The sequence below is a fragment of the Mixophyes fleayi genome, chromosome 1 (assembly GCF_038048845.1).
Source record: "Mixophyes fleayi isolate aMixFle1 chromosome 1, aMixFle1.hap1, whole genome shotgun sequence".
In the NCBI taxonomy this organism is placed as follows: domain Eukaryota; kingdom Metazoa; phylum Chordata; class Amphibia; order Anura; family Limnodynastidae; genus Mixophyes; species Mixophyes fleayi.
The window spans coordinates 254,504,409-254,527,439 of NC_134402.1; the positions used below are offsets into that span (position 1 = coordinate 254,504,409).

Sequence of the window (23,031 nt, forward strand, 5' to 3'; positions counted from 1 at the left end):
GAGGTTTCTGAATTACATGTACCCATTTTTTTTTCCCAAATAGGGCCTCCAGCATTCGAGGATCCAGACAAGCAGCAACTAAAGACACCCCGCAGCCACGGGTGGTGTAAGTGACAAGAACACTAGTGGGGAAGTCCCGAATTTTGGTGACTGTCTCGTTTAGTGAGATTTGGTCCTACTACAAGGACAGTTGGGAAGTAAGTCCCACTTCACACTGTACTGCTTGTGAAGGCAGAGCTGCGTGCAACTAAAAGTAGTGCAGACAGTATTGCCTGTGTATTTGTCTAACATTTTGTCTAATATGATAACCATGTTACATAATAGGGGCTCCCTGTCTTAAATACCCCGGGCCCCCCGAGCGTTAATCCAGCTCTGGTTAGCAGGAGGAATCTGATAGCTGCTCCCAGTCCTGGACAGGACACAGCCTGCAGAGCAAGCCGAGAAGCTCTAGGTCTGACAAGATTTGGGAATCTCGTGAGACTAAGAGCTTCCCTGCTCACTCTACAGAAAGTTCTCACCCTTATGGATGTCAGCAGCACCAGAAGCATAGATAAGTACAGTGGGCTGGAGGCGTCATAATGTGCCTGGGGGGATGGCGTGATGTGGCTGGGAAGGCATGGTAAATGTAATGTTTTATTATAACGTATGTATAAATGCCCCATGTTGGCCACACCCACAACACAGTGTGGCCACACCCTTTTTGGCGCCGCCGCTATGTGGCGGCACACGATTTCTTTCCTGCTGGACCTGTGGTGGGCCTGTGTACTTTAAATGCCAGGGCTGATTTTCAATCCCAGTCCGGCCCTGCACACACATAATACACAGGCACAGTGGACACACACACACAGTGGACACACACACACAGCGGACACACACACACACACACAGTGGGCAGGCAGACAGACACACACACACACTTAATATTCTACCCCACACCTCCCCCAACTTACCTTTTTCCATCTAGGAGCTGTGGAGTCTTCATCCCCTTCACACATGGGATGGCACCTGTGATGTGGTGCGCGTCCCATGTGACACACAGCAGGCCACACAGAGGAGGGAGGGAGGAGACCAGTCACCACACAAGCCCCGTGTGGCCCCTCCCCCGACTCGCAGCACCCGACCCCCCCCCCCTCCTCCCCCAGCTGTGCCCCCCCGTTGCCTAGCAGTAAATCCGGCCCTGTCTCTCTCCCCTCCTCTGTGGGGATATTATCTCTCACCCCTCCTCTGTGGGGTATTATCTCTCACCCCTCCTCTGTGGGGTATTATCTCTCACCCCTCCTCTGTGGGGTATTATCTCTCACCCCTCCTCTGCGGGGGTATTATATCTCGCCCCTTCTCTGCAGGGGTATTCTATCTCACCCCTCCTCTCGGGGGTATTATATCTCGCCCCTTCTCTGCAGGGGTATTCTATCTCACCCCTCCTCTCGGGGGTATTATATCTTGCCCCTTCTCTGAGGGGGTATTATCTCTCAATCCTTTCAATGCTTGCTGCCTCTCCTTTCTACCATCTTGTCACTTTCTGAGGTAACTTATCTCTGAAATCTGCCCCAAGTCACTAGTATTCTGTCTGTGATGTTGTACTTTGGCCCCTAATGGCAGCAGGTGATGGAACAGCTCCCCAGATTACAGGGAGGATCCCAGGACCACCTCCCCTCTGTCCTGGGTCCCGGGCTGACACTATCTCAGGGGCGCACCCAGGGGGGGTTTCCTAGTCCCCAAAAGCCCCTCTCTTACCTGGGGTGTCCTATGCTTACAGTGGTTGGCCCCTCTCCCGGGATCAGCCACTACTGCTTGTAATCGTCTCAGTCAGTCCCCTGCTGTGTGAGCTCAGCTCTCTGCCGGCAGTTGGCCCCGCCCCTTCCTCCCACACAGCCAGCATGGGTGTTATACAGGAGGCAGCAGAAGAAGAAGGTAAGAATGTGTGTGAGTCTGTGTGTGTCAGTGTATATGTCAGCTTACATATCTGTGTGTTTATGTATGTGTGTGTGTTTATGTATGTGTGTGTATGTGACAGCTTACGTATCTGTGTGTTTATGTATGTGTGTGTTTATGTATGTATGTGTGTGTATGTGACAGCTTACATATCTGTGTGTTTATGTATGTGTGTGTGTTTATGTATGTGTGTGTATGTGACAGCTTACATATCTGTGTGTTTATGTATGTGTGTGTTTATGTATGTATGTATGTATGTATGTATGTATGTGACAGCTTACATATCTATGTGTTTATGTATGTGTGTGTTTATGTATGTATGTGTGTGTATGTGACAGCTTACATATCTGTGTGTTTATGTATGTGTGTGTGTTTATGTATGTGTGTGTATGTGACAGCTTACATATCTGTGTGTTTATGTATGTGTGTGTTTATGTATGTATGTATGTATGTATGTATGTATGTGACAGCTTACATATCTATGTGTTTATGTATGTGTGTGTTTATGTATGTATGTATGTGTATGTGACAGCTTACATATCTATGTGTTTATGTATGTGTGTGTTTATGTATGTATGTATGTATGTATGTATGTATGTATGTGACAGCTTACATATCTATGTGTTTATGTATGTATGTATGTATGTATGTATGTATGTGACAGCTTACATATCTATGTGTTTATGTATGTGTGTGTTTATGTATGTATGTGTGTGTATGTGACAGCTTACATATCTATGTGTTTATGTATGTGTGTGTTTATGTATGTATGTGTGTGTATGTGACAGCTTACATATCTGTGTGTTTATGTATGTGTGTGTGTTTATGTATGTGTGTGTATGTGACAGCTTACGTATCTGTGTGTTTATGTATGTGTGTGTTTATGTATGTATGTGTGTGTATGTGACAGCTTACATATCTGTGTGTTTATGTATGTGTGTGTTTATGTATGTATGTATGTATGTATGTGACAGCTTACATATCTATGTGTTTATGTATGTGTGTGTTTATGTATGTATGTATGTGTATGTGACAGCTTACATATCTATGTGTTTATGTATGTGTGTGTTTATGTATGTATGTATGTATGTATGTATGTGACAGCTTACATATCTATGTGTTTATGTATGTGTGTGTTTATGTATGTATGTGTGTGTATGTGACAGCTTACATATCTATGTGTTTATGTATGTGTGTGTTTATGTATGTATGTATGTATGTATGTGTGTGTATGTGACAGCTTACATATCTATGTGTTTATGTATGTGTGTGTTTATGTATGTATGTATGTATGCATGTATGTATGTATGTGTGTGTATGTGACAGCTTACATATCTATGTGTTTATGTATGTGTGTGTTTATGTATGTATGTATGTATGTATGTATGTATGTGTGTGTATGTAACAGCTTACATATCTATGTGTTTATGTATGTGTGTGTTTATGTATGTGTGTGTATGTGACAGCTTACATATCTGTGTGTGTGTTTATGTATGTATGTGTGTGTATGTGACAGCTTACATATATGTGTGTTTATGTATGTGTGTGTTTATGTATGTATGTATGTGTGTGTATGTGACTGCTTACATATCTATGTGTTTATGTATGTCATACTTGCCAACTCTCCCGGAATGTCCGGGAGACTCCCGCATTTTGTGAGAGTCTCCCGGACTCCCGGGCGAGTGTGGCAATCTCCCGAATTCTGCCCACTTCACTAGGAAGTGCCCCACTTCCTAGTGAAGTGGGCAGAATTAGATCCCAAACGCCGCGATTCCCGGTGAATCGCGGCGTTTGGCCCCGCCCCCGCTGTCAAATGACGCAATTTGCGTCATGACGTCACAGGGGGCGGGGCCGAAATGACGCGATTTCGGCCACCCCGCCCCTTCACGCCCCCCTCCACTGGCTGGCTCCCGGAAGGGAGCTGAAGAAAGTAGGTAAGTATGATGTATGTGTGTGTTTATGTATGTATGTGTGTGTATGTGACAGCTTACATATCTGTGTGTTTATGTATGTGTGTGTGTTTATGTATGTGTGTGTATGTGACAGCTTACATATCTGTGTGTTTATGTATGTGTGTGTTTATGTATGTGTGTGTATGTGACAGCTTACGTATCTGTGTGTTTATGTATGTGTGTGTTTATGTATGTATGTGTGTGTATGTGACAGCTTACATATCTGTGTGTTTATGTATGTGTGTGTGTGTATGTATGTATGTATGTATTAGGGATGTGCACCGGCGACTTTTGAGGTCTCGTGTTTTGTGTTTTGGATCCGGATTTTCGTTATTTTTGAGGTTCGGATTTGTCTCGCAAAACACTTGACGAAAGGTCTCGGTTCGGATTTAAGGTATTGGATTCGGATTTTTTTTGAAAAAAACATAAAAAGTTTAAAAATCAAGTTTTTGGGCTTATTTTCACTCCTAGGCTATTATTAACCTCAATAACATTCAATAACAAGCATTTCCACTAATTTACAGTGTATTCTGAACACCTCACAATATAGTTATTAGTCCAAAACGTTGCAACAAGGTATCTTTCTGGACTGCGACGAGGAGTGGGTCACCACAATATATATTAAAAACCCTGAACTTTTATGATTCGCACCAATAAATGTACCTGGACTGCGTAGAGGAGTGGGTCACCACAATATCTTAAAAACCCCGAACTTTTATGATTCGCACCAATAATTGTACCTGGACTGCGTAGAGGAGTGGGTCACCACAATATATTAAAAACCCTGAACTTTTATGATTCGCACCAATAATTGTACCTGGACTGCGTAGAGGAGTGGGTCACCACAATATATTAAAAACCCTGAACTTTTATGAATCGCACCAATAATTGTACCTGGACTGCGTAGAGGAGTGGGTCACCATAATATATTAAAAACCCTGAACTTTTATGATTCGCACCAATAATTGTACCTGGACTGCGTAGAGGAGTGGGTCACCACAATATATTAAAAACCCTGAACTTTTATGATTCGCACCAATAATTGTACCTGGACTGCGTAGAGGAGTGGGTCACCACAATATCTTAAAAACCCTGAACTTTTATGATTCGCACCAATAATTGTACCTGGAATGCGTAGAGGAGTGGGCACTGGGCACCACAATAAAATATATAAAAAACCTTCAACAGATCTGCATTACACTACACATACGGCTGCTCCTCCATCCTCTCCATCATATACATGTTGGAGTTTTAGCGTGTGACAACCTCTTGTTTTTGATAATGTCAGTGCATTTTGAATATTTTTCAATTTGCCCCACACCACTGAATGTACTTTATCTATGATACGCAATACGCATCTATCTATCTTGACTGCATAGTGTGGTGGCCCCGGTACACAATTTGGTACCGAGGCCACAATATAATTAAAAAACCCTCCACGTGTCTGAATTCCACCAAACAAGTATCTGGACTGCATAGTGGGGTGGCCCCGGTACCCAATTTGATACCGAGGCCACAATACCTCCTCCAAACATGGTACAGACAATTCGTCATTGAGATCCCAGACAGACAGGGTCAAAGTGTTATTGTTTGACTTTGTAAACCCAAAAAACTGTCCCTGTTGCACATAGTCGTGCAATGAAGACTGACTTTTTCATTTAAAGGCACGATCTTTCAAGTGTAGTGTTTGTAAGTCTAAGTCATATTATACTTTTGGTAAAATTGGTTTATTTTGTTCCTCTTTATGGTAATTAATTAGTAATAGAATTAAAGTATGAAATAGAATTAAAGTATGAAATAGAATTAAAGTATGAAATAGAATTAAAGTATGAAATAGAGTGGTATAGAGTTGTAGTGTGGTATAGATAGAGTGGTCCACACAATATAATAATAAAACCCTCAACTGGTCTGAATTCCACCAAACAAGTATCTGGACTGCGTAGTGTGGTGGCCCCGGTAATCAATTTGGTACCGAGGCCACAATATAATTAAAAAATTGGGCATCAACTGTCACCGTTGTTTAATATCTGATACACCTAAATATGGACTGCACAGTGGAGTGGCCCCGGTAGTAAATTTGGTGCCGGGGCCACAATACCTCCTCCAACTTCCAAGTGTAGTGTTTATAAAGACAGACAGCGTCGAAGTGTTATTAGTTGACTTTCTTAACCCTAAAATTGTCCCTGTTGCAAATATTCGTGCAATGGACAGTTACTTTTCTATTGAAAGACTCAAGCTTTCGAGTGTAGTGTTTATAAAATATAAACAACAATACAGTAGTTTTAGAGCACGTCAATACCTCTTGTTTTAAATTATGACACGGCATTTTACTTTTGGTTTAATTTCTTGAATTTTTTTACATTTGGTTTTACTTTTTGAACATGGCAAACGACTGTTGATTGGTCATATAATGCAAAAAAAAAAGTTCCAAGATGGAATTGTCCTTGGGCCCTCACACCCACCCTTATGTTGTTGAAATAGGACATGCACACTTTAACAAACCAATCATTTCAGCGACAGGGCCTACCAAACAACTTTGGCTGAAATGATTGGTTTGTTTGGGCCCCCACACCAAAAAAGCTATTCATCTCTCCCTGTACAGACTAAACAGGCTCTACTGAGGCAAGATGTCGTCCTCATCCTCAACCTCTGATTCCTCTCCCCCTACAGTGTGTACTTCCTCCTCATCACACATTATCAATTCGTCCCCGCTGGACTCCACAACCACAGGTCCCTCTGTAGTATCTGGAGGGCAGTGCTGTACTTCATTGAGGAATTGATTATTCATTTTTATAAACATCATTTTTTCAACGTTGTGAGGAAGCAACCTCCTTCGCCGCTCACTGACCAGGTTCCCCGCTGCACTAAAAACTCTTTCCGAGTACACACTGGAGGGGGGACAACTCAGGTAAAATAGAGCCAGTTTGTACAGGGGCTTCCAAACTGCCTTTTTTTCCTGCCAGTAACAATATGGACTGTCTGACATGTCTACTTGTATGGTGTCAGCAAAGTAATCATCCACAATTTTTTCTATTGTGACAGCATCCAATGCAGCGAGAGTAGACATGTCTGCAATGGTTGGCAGGTCCTTCAGTCCGGACCAGATGTTATCAGCATCCCCGCCAGTGCCTCTTTTGGGAAAACTGAGCTTTTTCCTCGCAGCCATAGATGTGGAAGAAAATGAGGGTGGAGCTGTTGGCATGTCACGGTCCTCTTCAGAGGACAATCTCCTGACCAGCAGGTCTTTGCACCGCTGTAGACTTGTGTCCGCCGGAAACAGAGACACAACATACGCTTTAAACCGAGGATCGAGCACGGTGGCCAGAATGTATTCCTCTGACTTTAAAAGAGTGACCACCCTCGGATCCTGGCAAAGCGTACGAAGGGCTACATCCACAAGAGCTACATGCTTGGTGTAATCGCAATGGCTTACCAGCTCCTCCCTCACTTTCTCCAGCTGCTTCTGCAACAGCCTGGTCAGGGGAATGACCTGACTCAAGCTGGCAGTGTCGGAACTGACTTCTCGTGTGGCAAGTTCAAATGGCTGCAGAACCTTGCACAACACGGAAATCAGTCTCCACTGCGCTTGACTGAGGCGCATCCCCACTCCTTTGCCTATGTCGTAGGTGGCTGTGTAGGCCTGAATGGCCTTTTGCTGCTCCTCCATCCTCTGCAGCATATAGAGGGTGGAGTTCCAGCGCATCACAACCTCTTGTTTGAGGTGATGGCAGGGCAGGTTCATGCTTTTTTGATGTGCCTCTAGTCTGCGGTAGGCACTGGCTGAATGCCGAAAGTGTCCAGCAATTTTGCGCGCCACCGCAAGCATCTCCTGCACACCCCTGTCACTCTTGAGGTAATGCTGCACCACCAAATTAATGGTGTGGGCAAAACATGGGACGTGCTGGAAATTGCCCATATTTAATGCCCGCACAATGTTACTGGCATTGTCTGACACCACAAATCCCCATGAGAGTCTAAGTGGGGTAAGCCACTGGGAGATAATTTCCCTCATTTTCTCTAATATGTTGTCAGCGTTGTGCCTCTTATTAAAGCCTGTAATGCACAATGTTGCCTGCCTTTGCATGAGCAGCCATTTTGTAGATGCTGCTACTGATGCAGCTGTTGCTGTTGCTGCGGAAGGGGATGCATCTACCCAGTGGGCTGTCACAGTCATATAGTCCTTCGTTTGCCCAGAACCACTTGTCCACATGTCCGTGGTTAAGTGGACAGTGGGTACAACCGCATTTTTAAGAGCACTGAGGACACTTGATCGTACTTCTCTGTACATTTTTGGTATCGCCTGCCTAGTGAAGTGGAATCTCGAGGGGATTTGGTACCGGGGACACAATACCTCCATCAACCCTCTAAATCCCACTCCACTGATGGCGGACACCGGGCGCACGTCTAACACCAACATTGCAGTTACAGCCGCAGTTATACGCTTTGCAATAGGGTGACTACTATCGTATTTTGTGGTCATGGCAAACGACTGTTTGACGGTCAATTGTTTTGTGAAAGACTTAGCGGTCTTACGACTTCCCCTCTGGGAAGATGACCGACTAACAGCAGCAACAGCAGCAGTGGCAGTAGTAGGCGTACCGCTGCAGGATTCCTCGGATGAATCCCGTATTGAGGAGGACTCAGTCTGGCTGCTGACTTGGGCTGCAGGACTGAATCTGATGGAGATTGTGGAGGAAGTTGACGAGGAGGGTGTTGCTGGTGTGTATCCAACTGGACCACGGGATTTAGGTGTCCCTGTACCGATGAGGGTCCTAGCCCCAGTTCCTGAACTAACCACTGAACTATGAAGGTTATTCAGGTGACGTATAAGGGAGGATGTTCCTAGGTGGGCAAGATCCTTACCCCTGCTTATTTGAGCTTTACATAAGCTACATATGGCCATACATTGGTTGTCTGGATTTGGATAAAAATAACTCCAGACCGAAGAGGTGCATTTTTTGGTCTTCTGACCAGGCATGACGATGGGCTTTTTCATCCCATGGACATCAGCTGTTTCCCCCCCTGGTGCCTCATTTACAATAACCACATCACCATCCTCATCATCAAGTTCCTCCACAGCGCCAGCTACATCATCAATAGCCTCCTCCCGAGCCACCTCTTCCCGTACAGTGATGGGAAGGTCAGGCTTGACAACCACCAACACCCTTGGACTCGCCTTGGGGATTTGTGATAATTTCTCTTTAGAAGGCAGAGTTGTTTGCTGTTTTGTTGCTGACAGCATAACTCTCTTCAATTTTTTGTAGGGGGGGGGAGGAGGAGGAGGGCTAAGATCCGTGGGTGAAGCTGAACCACTAGTCATGAACACGGGCCAGGGCCTAAGCCGTTCCTTGCCACTCCGTATCGTAAATGGCATATTGGCAACTTTACGTTTCTCCTCAGATGATTTAAAGTTTCTCTTTTTGCTACATTTTCTTAACTTGGGCTTTTTGGATTTTACATGCCCGGTACTACGAGATTGGGCATCGGGCTTGGAAGACGACGTTGATGGCATTTCATCGTCTATGTCATGACTAGGGGCAGCAGCTTCAGCATTAGGAGGAAGTGGGTCTTGATCTTTCCCTACTTTATCCTCCAAATTTTTGGTCTCCATTATATGTAGCACAAGATACTGCAGAATGTGTGAACTTGGTAATTTTGCAGTACCAATGGACTTATACTGCTGGATTGGTTTTGCAAATTTGGTTATAATTATTATATATTTTTTTTTTTAAAAAAAAAATTTATTTTTTTTTACTTTTTTTTTATTTTTTAAAAACTTGGGAATAATGGGGAAATAACTATGCCCTTAGAAGCACAGAGCACAGGACACAGCACCACTGGACTGAACAGGACACGGCACAGGACCCAGCAGCACTACGGAACTCAGCAGGACAGAGCACAGGACACAGCACCACTGGACTGATACTGCAGAATGTGTGAACTTGGTAATATTGCAGTACCAATGGACTTATACTGCTGGATTGGTTTTGCAAATTTGGTTATAATTATTATATATTTTTTTTTTTTTAAAAAATTTTTATTTTTTTTTACTTTTTTTTTATTTTTTAAAAACTTGGGAATAATGGGGAAATAACTATGCCCTTAGAAGCACAGAGCACAGGACACAGCACCACTGGACTGAACAGGACACGGCACAGGACCCAGCAGCACTACGGAACTCAGCAGGACAGAGCACAGGACACAGCACCACTGGACTGATACTGCAGAATGTGTAAACTTTGTAATATTGCAGTACCACTGGACTTTTACTGCTGAATGTGTGAACTTGGTAATATTGCAGTACCAATGGGCTTATACTGCAGGATTGGTTGTGCAAATTTTGTGGTAATTAAAAAAAAATTAAAGTAGTTTTTGGTATTTTTTAAAAAAACTTTTTTTTATTTTTTTAAACACAGGGGAATATTGGGGAAATAACTATGCCCTTAGAAGCACAGAGCACAGGACACAGCACCACTGGACTGAACAGGACACAGCACAGGACCCAGCAGCACCACTGACCTCAGAAGGACAGAGCACAGCACACAGCACCACTGGACTGATACTGCAGAACACAGCACAGCACAGCACAGCACAGCACAGCACAGCACAGCACTAAACAGCACTAAACAGCACAGCACTAAACAGCACAGAACTAAACAGCACAGAACTAAACAGCACAGAACTAAACAGCACAGAGGACCACCTAACACACCCTCCCTCTACCCTGATCAATGCCCGAGTGAAGATGGCGGCGACTAGCGGGGAATTTATAGGATCCGAGTATCGCGAGATCCGACAACGGGATTATGAGTCAGAGCCTCAGTTTCACTTTTGAATTTGGCGCCAATACCCGGATCTGTCTCGGATCCGACTCGGATCCGCAACGTTCGGGTGGGCTCGGATTTCATAAATCCGAGTGCGCTCATCCCTAGTATGTATGTATGTGTGTGTATGTGACAGCTTACATATCTATGTGTTTATGTATGTGTGTGTTTATGTATGTATGTATGTATATGTGTGTATGTGACAGCTTACATATCTATGTGTTTATGTATGTGTGTGTTTATGTATGTATGTATGTATGTATGTATGTATGTGTGTGTATGTGACAGCTTACATATCTATGTGTTTATGTATGTGTGTGTTTATGTATGTATGTGTGTGTATGTGACAGCTTACATATCTGTGTGTTTATGTATGTGTGTGTATGTGACAGCTTACATATCTGTGTGTTTATGTATGTGTGTGTTTATGTATGTATGTATGTATGTATGTGTGTGTATGTGACAGCTTACATATCTATGTGTTTATGTATGTGTGTGTTTATGTATGTATGTGTGTGTATGTGACAGCTAACATATCTGTGTGTTTATGTATGTGTGTGTGTTTATGTATGTGTGTGTATGTGACAGCTTACGTATCTGTGTGTTTATGTATGTGTGTGTTTATGTATGTATGTGTGTGTATGTGACAGCTTACATATCTGTGTGTTTATGTATGTGTGTGTTTATGTATGTATGTATGTATGTGTGTGTATGTGACAGCTTACATATCTATGTGTTTATGTATGTGTGTGTTTATGTATGTATGTATGTATGTATGTATGTATGTGACAGCTTACATATCTATGTGTTTATGTATGTGTGTGTTTATGTATGTATGTATGTGTGTGTATGTGACAGCTTACATATCTATGTGTTTATGTATGTGTGTGTTTATGTATGTATGTATGTATGTATGTGTGTGTATGTGACAGCTTACATATCTATGTGTTTATGTATGTGTGTGTTTATGTATGTATGTATGTATGTATGTATGTATGTGTATGTGACAGCTTACATATCTATGTGTTTATGTATGTGTGTGTTTATGTATGTATGTATGTATGTATGTGTGTGTATGTAACAGCTTACATATCTATGTGTTTATGTATGTGTGTGTTTATGTATGTGTGTGTATGTGACAGCTTACGTATCTGTGTGTTTATGTATGTGTGTGTTTATGTATGTATGTATGTATGTATGTGTGTGTATGTGACAGCTTACATATCTATGTGTTTATGTATGTGTGTGTTTATGTATGTATGTGTGTGTATGTGACAGCTTACATATCTGTGTGTGTGTTTATGTATGTATGTGTGTGTATGTGACAGCTTACATATATGTGTGTTTATGTATGTGTGTGTTTATGTATGTATGTATGTATGTATGTATGTATGTATGTGTGTGTATGTGACTGCTTACATATCTATGTGTTTATGTATGTGTGTGTTTATGTATGTATGTGTGTGTATGTGACAGCTTACATATCTGTGTGTTTATGTATGTGTGTGTGTTTATGTATGTGTGTGTATGTGACAGCTTACATATCTGTGTGTTTATGTATGTGTGTGTTTATGTATGTGTGTGTATGTGACAGCTTACGTATCTGTGTGTTTATGTATGTGTGTGTTTATGTATGTATGTGTGTGTATGTGACAGCTTACATATCTATGTGTTTATGTATGTGTGTGTTTATGTATGTATGTATGTATATGTGTGTATGTGACAGCTTACATATCTATGTGTTTATGTATGTGTGTGTTTATGTATGTATGTATGTGTGTGTATGTGACAGCTTACATATCTATGTGTTTATGTATGTGTGTGTTTATGTATGTATGTGTGTGTATGTGACAGCTTACATATCTGTGTGTTTATGTATGTGTGTGTGTTTATGTATGTGTGTGTATGTGACAGCTTACATATCTGTGTGTTTATGTATGTGTGTGTTTATGTATGTATGTATGTGTGTGTATGTGACAGCTTACATATCTATGTGTTTATGTATGTGTGTGTTTATGTATGTATGTGTGTGTATGTGACAGCTTACATATCTATGTGTTTATGTATGTGTGTGTGTTTATGTATGTGTGTGTATGTGACAGCTTACATATCTGTGTGTTTATGTATGTGTGTGTTTATGTATGTGTGTGTATGTGACAGCTTACATATCTGTGTGTTTATGTATGTGTGTGTTTATGTATGTATGTGTGTGTATGTGACAGCTTACATATCTGTGTGTTTATGTATGTGTGTGTTTATGTATGTATGTGTGTGTATGTGACAGCTTACATATCTGTGTGTTTATGTATGTGTGTGTTTATGTATGTATGTATGTATGTATGTGTGTGTATGTGACAGCTTACATATCTATGTGTTTATGTATGTGTGTGTTTATGTATGTATGTATGTATGTATGTATGTGTGTGTATGTGACAGCTTACATATCTATGTGTTTATGTATGTGTGTGTTTATGTATGTATGTATGTATGTATGTATGTGTATGTGACAGCTTACATATCTATGTGTTTATGTATGTGTGTGTTTATGTATGTATGTATGTATGTATGTGTGTGTATGTAACAGCTTACATATCTATGTGTTTATGTATGTGTGTGTTTATGTATGTGTGTGTATGTGACAGCTTACGTATCTGTGTGTTTATGTATGTGTGTGTTTATGTATGTATGTATGTATGTGTGTGTATGTGACAGCTTACATATCTATGTGTTTATGTATGTGTGTGTTTATGTATGTATGTGTGTGTATGTGACAGCTTACATATCTGTGTGTGTGTTTATGTATGTATGTGTGTGTATGTGACAGCTTACATATATGTGTGTTTATGTATGTGTGTGTTTATGTATGTATGTATGTATGTGTGTGTATGTGACTGCTTACATATCTATGTGTTTATGTATGTGTGTGTTTATGTATGTATGTGTGTGTATGTGACAGCTTACATATCTGTGTGTTTATGTATGTGTGTTTATGTATGTATGTGTGTGTATGTGACAGCTTACATATCTGTGTGTTTATGTATGTGTGTGTGTATGTATGTATGTATGTATGTGTGTGTATGTGACAGCTTACATATCTATGTGTTTATGTATGTGTGTGTTTATGTATGTATGTATGTATGTATATGTGTGTATGTGACAGCTTACATATCTATGTGTTTATGTATGTGTGTGTTTATGTATGTATGTATGTATGTGTGTGTATGTGACAGCTTACATATCTATGTGTTTATGTATGTGTGTGTTTATGTATGTATGTGTGTGTATGTGACAGCTTACATATCTGTGTGTTTATGTATGTGTGTGTGTTTATGTATGTGTGTGTATGTGACAGCTTACATATCTGTGTGTTTATGTATGTGTGTGTTTATGTATGTATGTATGTATGTATGTATGTGTGTGTATGTGACAGCTTACATATCTATGTGTTTATGTATGTGTGTGTTTATGTATGTATGTGTGTGTATGTGACAGCTTACATATCTATGTGTTTATGTATGTGTGTGTGTTTATGTATGTGTGTGTATGTGACAGCTTACATATCTGTGTGTTTATGTATGTGTGTGTTTATGTATGTGTGTGTATGTGACAGCTTACATATCTGTGTGTTTATGTATGTGTGTGTTTATGTATGTATGTGTGTGTATGTGACAGCTTACATATCTGTGTGTTTATGTATGTGTGTGTTTATGTATGTATGTGTGTGTATGTGACAGCTTACATATCTGTGTGTTTATGTATGTGTGTGTATGTATGTATGTATGTATGTGTATGTGACAGCTTACATATCTGTGTGTTTATGTGTGTGTGTGTATGTATGTATGTATGTATGTATGTGTGTGTGTGTATGTGACAGCTTACATATATGTGTGTTTAATCCTGTGTGTGTTTATGTATGTGTGTGTATGTGACAGCTTACATATCTGTGTGTTTATGTATGTGTGTGTTTATGTATGTATGTGTGTGTATGTGACAGCTTACATATATGTGTGTTTAATCCTGTGTGTGTTTATGTATGTATGGGTGTGTATGTGACAGCTTACATATCTGTGTGTTTATGTATGTGTGTGTTTATGTATGTATGTGTGTGTATGTGACAGCTTACATATCTGTGTGTTTATGTATGTATGTATGTATGTATGTATATTTATGTGACAGCTTACATATCTGTGTGTTTAATCCTGTGTGTTTATGTATGTGTATGTGACAGCTTACATATCTGTGTGTTTATGTATATGTGTGTATGTAACAGCTTACATGTTTGTGTGTTTGATCCTGTGTGTTTGTGTGTGTCTGTGCTTGTCTGTGTATGGGACAGTTTACATATCTGTGTATTTGACACAGTGTGTGTTTGTAGCCATGCCCCTGCAATACTGGACACGCCCACTTGTATCGTGGCGCAGAAACCCCCCTCCTCGAATCCTGCGTGTGCCCCTGTCTCTCTCCATAGGTTCTGATCCCCTCAGCTCATCCCAGCCTGATATTGCTAAGCAACATTCCCAGTGTGTCTTATCTGGGTCCTAGTGCCAGGCCACACAGGTGTGAACAACACCAGAGGGGGTGTTACATTAATAATATAGGAGCCCAGGTAAAGTAATGACATTTCCAACAGGAAAGCAACTCTTTAAGCCCTATGGCCACACAATGCTAAATAATATAAATGCGTTAGATATGCATTTATACCTAGGTTCCGCTTTAACTCATGGGAATGACCCTGTAAAAATATTCTTCACTGTGATTGAGTACAGTGGTATGCTCTTTCCTCAGACATCCTTAATAAATGTATAACCGGAAGGTTATTAATATTCCTTAAGCATAGTTGTTAGGTTAGCAGCAGAAATTATGAGGTGTGTTGCTTAAAATGCAGTCTTTATTTAGAACTCAATAGATCAGGAACAAACAGTATATGCAGAGTATCAGATGCAGACTATCAGGTTCAGAATCACATGCAGATGGCTCTGCTAGTAACAGGCAGCAATGCAGGATACAGAAAGTCCCAATATCAGAGCAGGAGATTAACCCAAGTCAGCAGACGGGGTACAGCGGAATGTCACACTGTACTTATCAGCGGTATATAACAAAGTACAGAGAATATTAAAAGTATTCCGAGACAGACCTAGAGTACCACAGAACAGTCAGCCACAATAGCACATGATGCAGTACAAAAGTCAATGCAAATTCTTACCACTCTAATTGGGTTGAGTGGAGCTGCAGATTGATGGTCTGGATGTAGGCTGTGGAGTAACTGAACACCAGACAAATGTACCACCAAACGTCAGAACGAGTTGTATAAATGGTAAAGGTACCACTGCCGCGGCTTTCTCGGGACACCACCACCTCAGCCAGGAATGGAGCGCTGAGCATATGACAGCCAGGCAGGGACACAATTGGTCAGAGAGAGCTAGGAATCAAAACCAGAATCGTAGTCAGATGTAGCCAGGGATCAGAACCAGGGGCCTGATTTATTAAGGATCTTAACTTGAGAAACTTCTTATTTCAGTCTCCTGGACAAAAAAAACATGTTACATTGCTTTTTTTATGTAGCACACAAATATCAACTTTAAATTTCAGTGTACAAATAAGCTATCAAGTATTTGTGTGCTACATGAAAAAACAGTCAGTATTTAACTTATGTGCAAAACAGAATACTAATTTGCACCCCTTGCATTGTAATATGGTTTTGTCCAGGAGACTGATATAAGAAGTTTCTCAAGTTAAGATCCTTAATGAATCAGACCTCAGAATCATAGGCAGCTGTAGCTAGGGGTCAGCACTAGAAAGCAGACAGAGAATAATGCAGCATGGGAACCGGGACACTACTGCTTGAAGTAAAACGCTATTACTGGCAAAGAAGTGTCGGGTTAATTTAAAAGATAAATGAGTATAAACTGAGCAGTATTTTAAGTCAAGTCAAAGGGATATATTTACTAAACTGCAGGTTTGAAAAACTGGAGATGTTACCTATAGCAACCAATAAGATTCTAGCTGTCATTTTGTAGAATGTATGAAATAAATGATAGCTAGAATCTGAATGGTTGCTATAGACAACATCTCCACATTTTTAAACCCGCAGTTTAGTAAATATACCCCAAAATGTTTAGTTTAATGAAAGGCGTTCTAAAGTGGTAAGTTGGTCTTTGCTGTTACGTTACACTTTTGCACAATACACCTATTCAGATTTTGCTGCCACCCTGCACACCTAGAGAAACTTCAAGTTTGCAAAAGCAGATCCAAAGACAGAAATTGGTCTTGTATCTTGAAGTGTCCTAGGCAAAACCATAGTGATTTGTGGTGTACATCCAGTATGCTTCATAAGTGACGTCATATCTATTTGTACTATATGATATCAGTGTGTACACAAATAACAATTTAGTAAAAGAAATATAAGCTACACAATTAGATAGCTGATGCGTAATTACAAATTAGTGGCGTACAGTTATATGAGCAAACCTAATTATCTTGTAGAATGATAATTTAACATATAAGAGACTATACAGAAGCTGTGCAAGGTGAAGATCATACATAGACCATGAATTTGTTCAGCATTGTGGTAGCAATGGTAGGAACATGGTCTTGAAGCACATTGTATGTCAAAAAGTAGACAATATCTTGTTAATCTCAGGAGATATTGGTATGGGAAACCTTCGTGTCATGTTGACAAGGATAAAAAATGACGTTTTTATGGTTTTGTAAGACCTACGTAATTGATACCGTAAATATATGAGCAGCTGAGATGAGAAGGACAAACTAAGGCTAAGTGGTATTATTAACAATAGCGAGTGTATATTCCAATTTGACCAGGTGCCAGACGATGCTGATAATAATAGATGTGGTGGATAATTGTTCCAGATATTTCCAGGTTGATACAAGTAGGCAGTTTTAAGTTTTAGGATGTGTACAACAAATTTAGAGATCTGATGGACACTACTAGGTCATGGAAGATATAGATAGAGGAAGCCGGAAGTATTTACAAATTTAAAGATTTGATGGACACTGTTGGGTAATGAAGAGGAAGCAGGAAGTATTTAGGTGATCAAGTACCTTAATAGATTTTTGAAAAAAGAAAATCAGCACCAGTGAGTGGGGAGAGATATTTACTAGTGTCTTATGAAGAAAGGGGAGACTGGTGAAAATACTAGGAAGAGGGGGCTACAGAAAATGTGGAGAGAGGGGGCCGGAGAAAATTGGTGGGAGGGGGCTGGATAAAACAGTGGGAGATGTGGCTGCAGAAAATAGAGTGAGATGGAGCTACAGAAAATGGGGGAGGGGTTAGAGAAAATGGGGGGAGGTGCTAGAAAAAATGAGGGGGTTAGGTGGCAGGAAAAAATGGGGGAGGGGAGGGGAAATGTTACGTTTAGAATTTCCCACAAGTTACATACTATTAATTTAATGGAACTTCAGGTTTGGCTAACCATTTATTTTATTAATAGTTGCACCCTATTTGACTCTCTCCTGTTGCTATCTATTAGTATAATTAATTTTACATCTGCAGAATACATTAACACATAAACAAAGGTAATCTAAATGATACATACAGCGTTTAGTTGTTTATTTATTCAAATCTTGTGGGCAAGAGGGCATGTGAGAAAAAGTTGTTTGGCAGGGGGGCATGTTTGAGATGAGTTGGTGGACACGAGGATCATTTGAGGGAAAAGCTGGAGGGGAGGGGGGAATGTGCGAGAAAAGCTGGTTGGCAGGGGGACATGTGTGAAAAAAGTTGGCTAGGGCGCCTCTAATTCAGGGATGCATATGAAAAAAAATATAGTGGGCAGGGGGCATGTGATAAAAGCTGGTGGATTGGAGGTGGCATATGTAACAAAAGCTGAGTGGTACGAGTGACATGTATAAGAATAGCTGGTGGGTAGGGGTGTATGTGAGAGATAAGCTGTTGGGCAGAGGGGCATGTGAGTAAAGCTGGTGTTATGCCGGTAGCATGTGTGACATCTAACATTTGGAGCCTCCCTTTTAGATATCCTGTGTTAGCTCCTGTGCAGCAGTAAAGCCTGGGCAACATTCTGCATCAGACAACAGTGCATCTAGACTGCAGCCTTACCAGCCAGTCAGGAGGAAGTAAGAGTTACTATTTTTATTTTGCAAATGTCAAGTGTGTGAGGGGCCTGGAATTGGAAGTAGGGGTGGTAGGCTGGTAGCTTTGCCTAGGGCGCCGAGAAACCTTGCACTGGCCCTGCTTGTAACTCTACCTAATTTGGTCACTTTTTGGGAGTAAATTTCATATTGAGAAGTGTCCCTTTACTTGATGCCTCTCCAAGCTGATCATTCATAAGTTATCATTTCTGTTGTTTTATTCCTTTTTAATTTACAAGAAACTTATGTATTATATCTTTGTATGTCATTTTGTTAATTGTTTTTCATCTTAAGCATTGTGGATATATTTTCAATGTTAAATTACACTTAATAGGTTCAGGTCTCTGTGTTCTTATACATTCACATGTCAGACTTAGATTGGTTTTAGAAAGCTACATAGTTGAAACAGAGGAGATCCCTTGGTTTATGATAACTCTAATGAAAGTAAATTGTGATAGAATAGTTTAAAGGGAGAACTGAAACCTTTCTGAGTAAGAGTGTCAGCTCTTCATAAAAAAACCTTGGTGATGGCATAATCAGTAAGACAAAGCTAGTGTGTGGCATAGACAGGTAAAGTTTTAATAATTTGCAAACAGATCAGGTGCTTGTTTTTGATTAAACCTTTGTCACACACACATCACGCTAGCTTAGATGAGTGCTGGATCGTGACACACACCATTATAACACCTATGATAGATGAGTTCCCAATACGCAAACAATTTTCCACATTAATTTGAATGCTACATTTTAAGGTCCTGCTGAACCAGATTCTTTGAATTTTTGGATTTACCTTGATAGAACTTCTTCAACGAGTGCTTTTTCAAAAGTTGAATGATTAAGTCATTGTCACCATATTTGCTACAGCAGGACTTTCCAACTTGGAGGAATAGTCCAATAAAGCAACTCTTTATCTCAGAGTGGTTAAAATTGAGAATTTGAAAAAATTTAAAAAACTGGGGTTTCTGGAGGCTGTCTCATCTGTAGTCCTCAAACAAGGTTTGCATTTTCTTGAAAAATTTAGAAGGGTAGACTTAAGGCTTAAATTTACATATGAATATTCAAAAACTAATTTAACCTTTTTGGATTTGGATATTAAAATGGTTCCAAAATAATTACCAAAGTGCATCTTAAGGATACGAACATAAACCCATATCTGGATTTCACCAACCTAGATGTATAAAAATACCTCATGGACAATTCCTATTTTTGAAAATTATTTTTTTCAAGAGTTTAATTTTTTGAAAAAGCGTTTTATTGAAAACAGTCATCCGAAGAAACTAATAATGGATAAACAGGGCACGTCCAGCAGATAGAACTGACTTTCTATATTCTTTTTTTTTTTTTAAACTCTTTATTTGTAGAGGAAACAACAGGAACAGTACAGATAACATTTTGGACAAGAAAAATCTTAATAATCAAAGTGTTTCCTCTGAGTTTTATACTTTGATATCGGTGGGGGAAAGAGAAGGGAAGGGAGGGTGGGGGGTAGAAAGGCACAAATATTGTCAACAATATAACTAATAAACCAATAGGCACGCAAACTTGGAACATTGCTAGGAAAAGCTAGGGCACACAGTTACAATGACTGCACGAGAGAGGAGTAGCATACAGACATTACTCACCATCCACGCACCAATTCCAACCTGGGGGGTCCAGAGGCGGCCCAAGAGCTATGTTCCATCTGCAGGAGGAGGAGCCGTACTGGAAAGGCAGCTACGGCTTTCTAGAAAGTACCACGGGGCCCACACCTTATCAAAGTTATATGATTTATCATGAAGGTAGCACGTTATACTTTCCATGCTTGCGACATGTCCTATGTACGACCGTAACTCCTGCATAGAGGGAGCCCTAGGGTCTTTCCAGTGCTTTGCTATTAGGGATTTAGCGGCTGCCAGAAAATGAGAGATAAGCTTGTTAGAGGGCGCGCTCTCATCAGGTATAGGGCGAGAGAGAAGGAATGACCAGGGATCCTTACTTATCTGTTGTTCTGACACAGAGTTTATGAGTGTAAGAACCATGTTCCAGAAAGGAACTATGCGAGGGCAGGTGCACCATATGTGTAGCATCGTACCTCTCTGGCCACATTCCCGCCAGCAGCTCGGAGTGGCCGTAGGAAACATTCGAGACAACTTATCAGGAGTATAGTACCACCTATAGTACACTTTATAGGCAGTTTCCTTAATTAATGTAGAGATCGAGCTCTTGGCAATCCCCTCCCTGACCTCCTCCCAGCATAAGTCGTCTGGAGGAGAACCCAAGTCATTTTCCCATTCCCGCTCATGTCGGCCTGGAGTATCGAAGGTATAATCTATGAGCCAATTATAGATCTGGGAGATCATCCCCTTAGTGAGAGGTGAATGTAAACACATGTACTCGAAGGAGGTCGGGGCCCGAAGAGCCTCCTGGGGGGGCAAAGACATGGCGTAGTGTCGAACCTGGAAGTACTCAAAAAAGAGCGGACAAAACGGTTCAAATTTATGATGAAGTTCAGACATAGAAGCCCAAGTCTGATTAACCACCAAGTCCGAGACCACCCGTAATCCCGCCTTTATCCAGTTTTTAAATTGTTGGGTTGAGTTGCCAGGAGGGAAGTGTGGGTTGCCCCAAAGGGGAGTCAGAGGTGAAATAGGGGAGGACAATTTATATTTGACCCGACATGAGTCCCAGAGGGATAAGCAGAATTTAAGAGATTGGAGAGAGGAGGCTGCTGGTGGCCTATCTATATTAGCCAAACCCCAGAGTGATGCCATGGAGGGGACCCCAACATAGTGGGTCTCCAGGTCCACCCAGGCTATGGACTGATAAGGCGCATAAGTTACCGCCACCTGGGTCAAGTGGGATGCCAAATAATAAAATTTAATGTCTGGAAATCCCCTGCCTCCTCGGGCCCTGGGCTTCTTAAGCACTGCTATCGAAATTCTAGGGGGCTTGGCACGCCATATAAACTTTAGAAAGGAGGAATGCAAATCCCTAAACACAGAGTCGGGAACCCTCACTGGAAGAGTCTGGAAAAGATACAGAAGGTTAGGGACCAAGTTCATCTTAATAGCAATAATCCTCCCCAGCCACGATATGATGTAGCTCTTCCAAGTCTCTAAGTCCTGTTTGATTTTTGACAGAAGGGGGGGAAATTTTCCCGATACAATCTCTCATAGGATGAGGTGATATAAACTCCAAGATATTTGATCTTATTGACCTGCCAGCGTAGTTTAAAATTAGTCTGTAAACTGGACCTAAGGGAAGGGGAAGCATGGAGGAGCATGGCCTCGGATTTAACAAAATTAATTTTATAGCCAGAAAGGAGGCCATATTCATCCATAAGTTTATATAGGGCGGGTAAAGACTCCTGAGGATTTGTCAGAGAAAGAAGTATGTCATCCGCGAAGAGAGATACCTTGAATACCCGCGGTCCCACTGTCACACCTGAGATTGACGTCGACTGTCTGATCATCGCCGCCAAGGGTTCTATCACTAGGGCAAAAATTAAGGGCGAAAGGGGGCAGACCTGCCTCGTCCCGTTGGAGAGGGAAAGAGGGTCGGAAAGAGACCCATTAACCAGAACCCTAGCTGAGGGAGAGTTATAGAGGGCTGATACCCCGGTCAGGAATTCAGCTGTGAAGCCGTACGCCTTCAAAGCTAGGGTCATGAAATCCCAAGAGATTCGATCGAACGCCTTCTCGGCATCCAGTGAGAGCATCATGACCGGGAGGCGCCTTTGATTGATGATTTGAACAAGGTCGATCGCGCGGCGAGTATTATCCCTCGCCTGGCGACCCGGGATGAAACCCACTTGATCATAATGGATTAGACCCGGAAGGACTCCATTCAGACGGGTAGCCAGGATCTTTGCATATAACTTAATGTCGACATTGAGAAGGGAAATGGGACGGTAGCTTGCACAGTCGCTAGGGTCTTTTCCCTCCTTATGTATAACTACAATACGCGCCTCTAACATTGATTTCGGGAAAGGTTCGCCATGTAAGACCGCATTGAACAGGGAGCGGAGGTGAGGAACCAAGGTCTGCGAAAATCTTTTATAGTAGGCTGCTGAAAAGCCATCAGGTCCTGGGGCCTTGGAGGTCTTTTGGGCCTTGATAACTGCCAGTATTTTCTCCGAAGTAATCTCCTCATTTAGTTGTTGGATTAGGCTGCTGGAAAGGGTAGGGAGGTTCGCTTGCCTCAAGAAAGCTGCTATTGTATCCGCAGGAGGGGCTCTCCCG

The 23,031-nt window shown here is 41.3% G+C and overlaps 1 long non-coding RNA gene across 2 annotated transcripts in view; it reads left to right on the forward strand.

Moving 5' to 3' along the window:
• Positions 1–1,863: 1,863 nt before the first annotated feature.
• LOC142152777 (uncharacterized) overlaps positions 1,864–23,031 on the forward strand; it is a 100,634-nt gene continuing 79,466 nt past the window's right edge. For both annotated transcript variants that reach the window (XR_012691391.1, XR_012691393.1), the window contains exons 1-2: positions 1,864–1,911; positions 18,696–18,796. This is a non-coding gene — a long non-coding RNA (uncharacterized LOC142152777). The remainder of the gene's footprint in view (positions 1,912–18,695; positions 18,797–23,031) is intronic.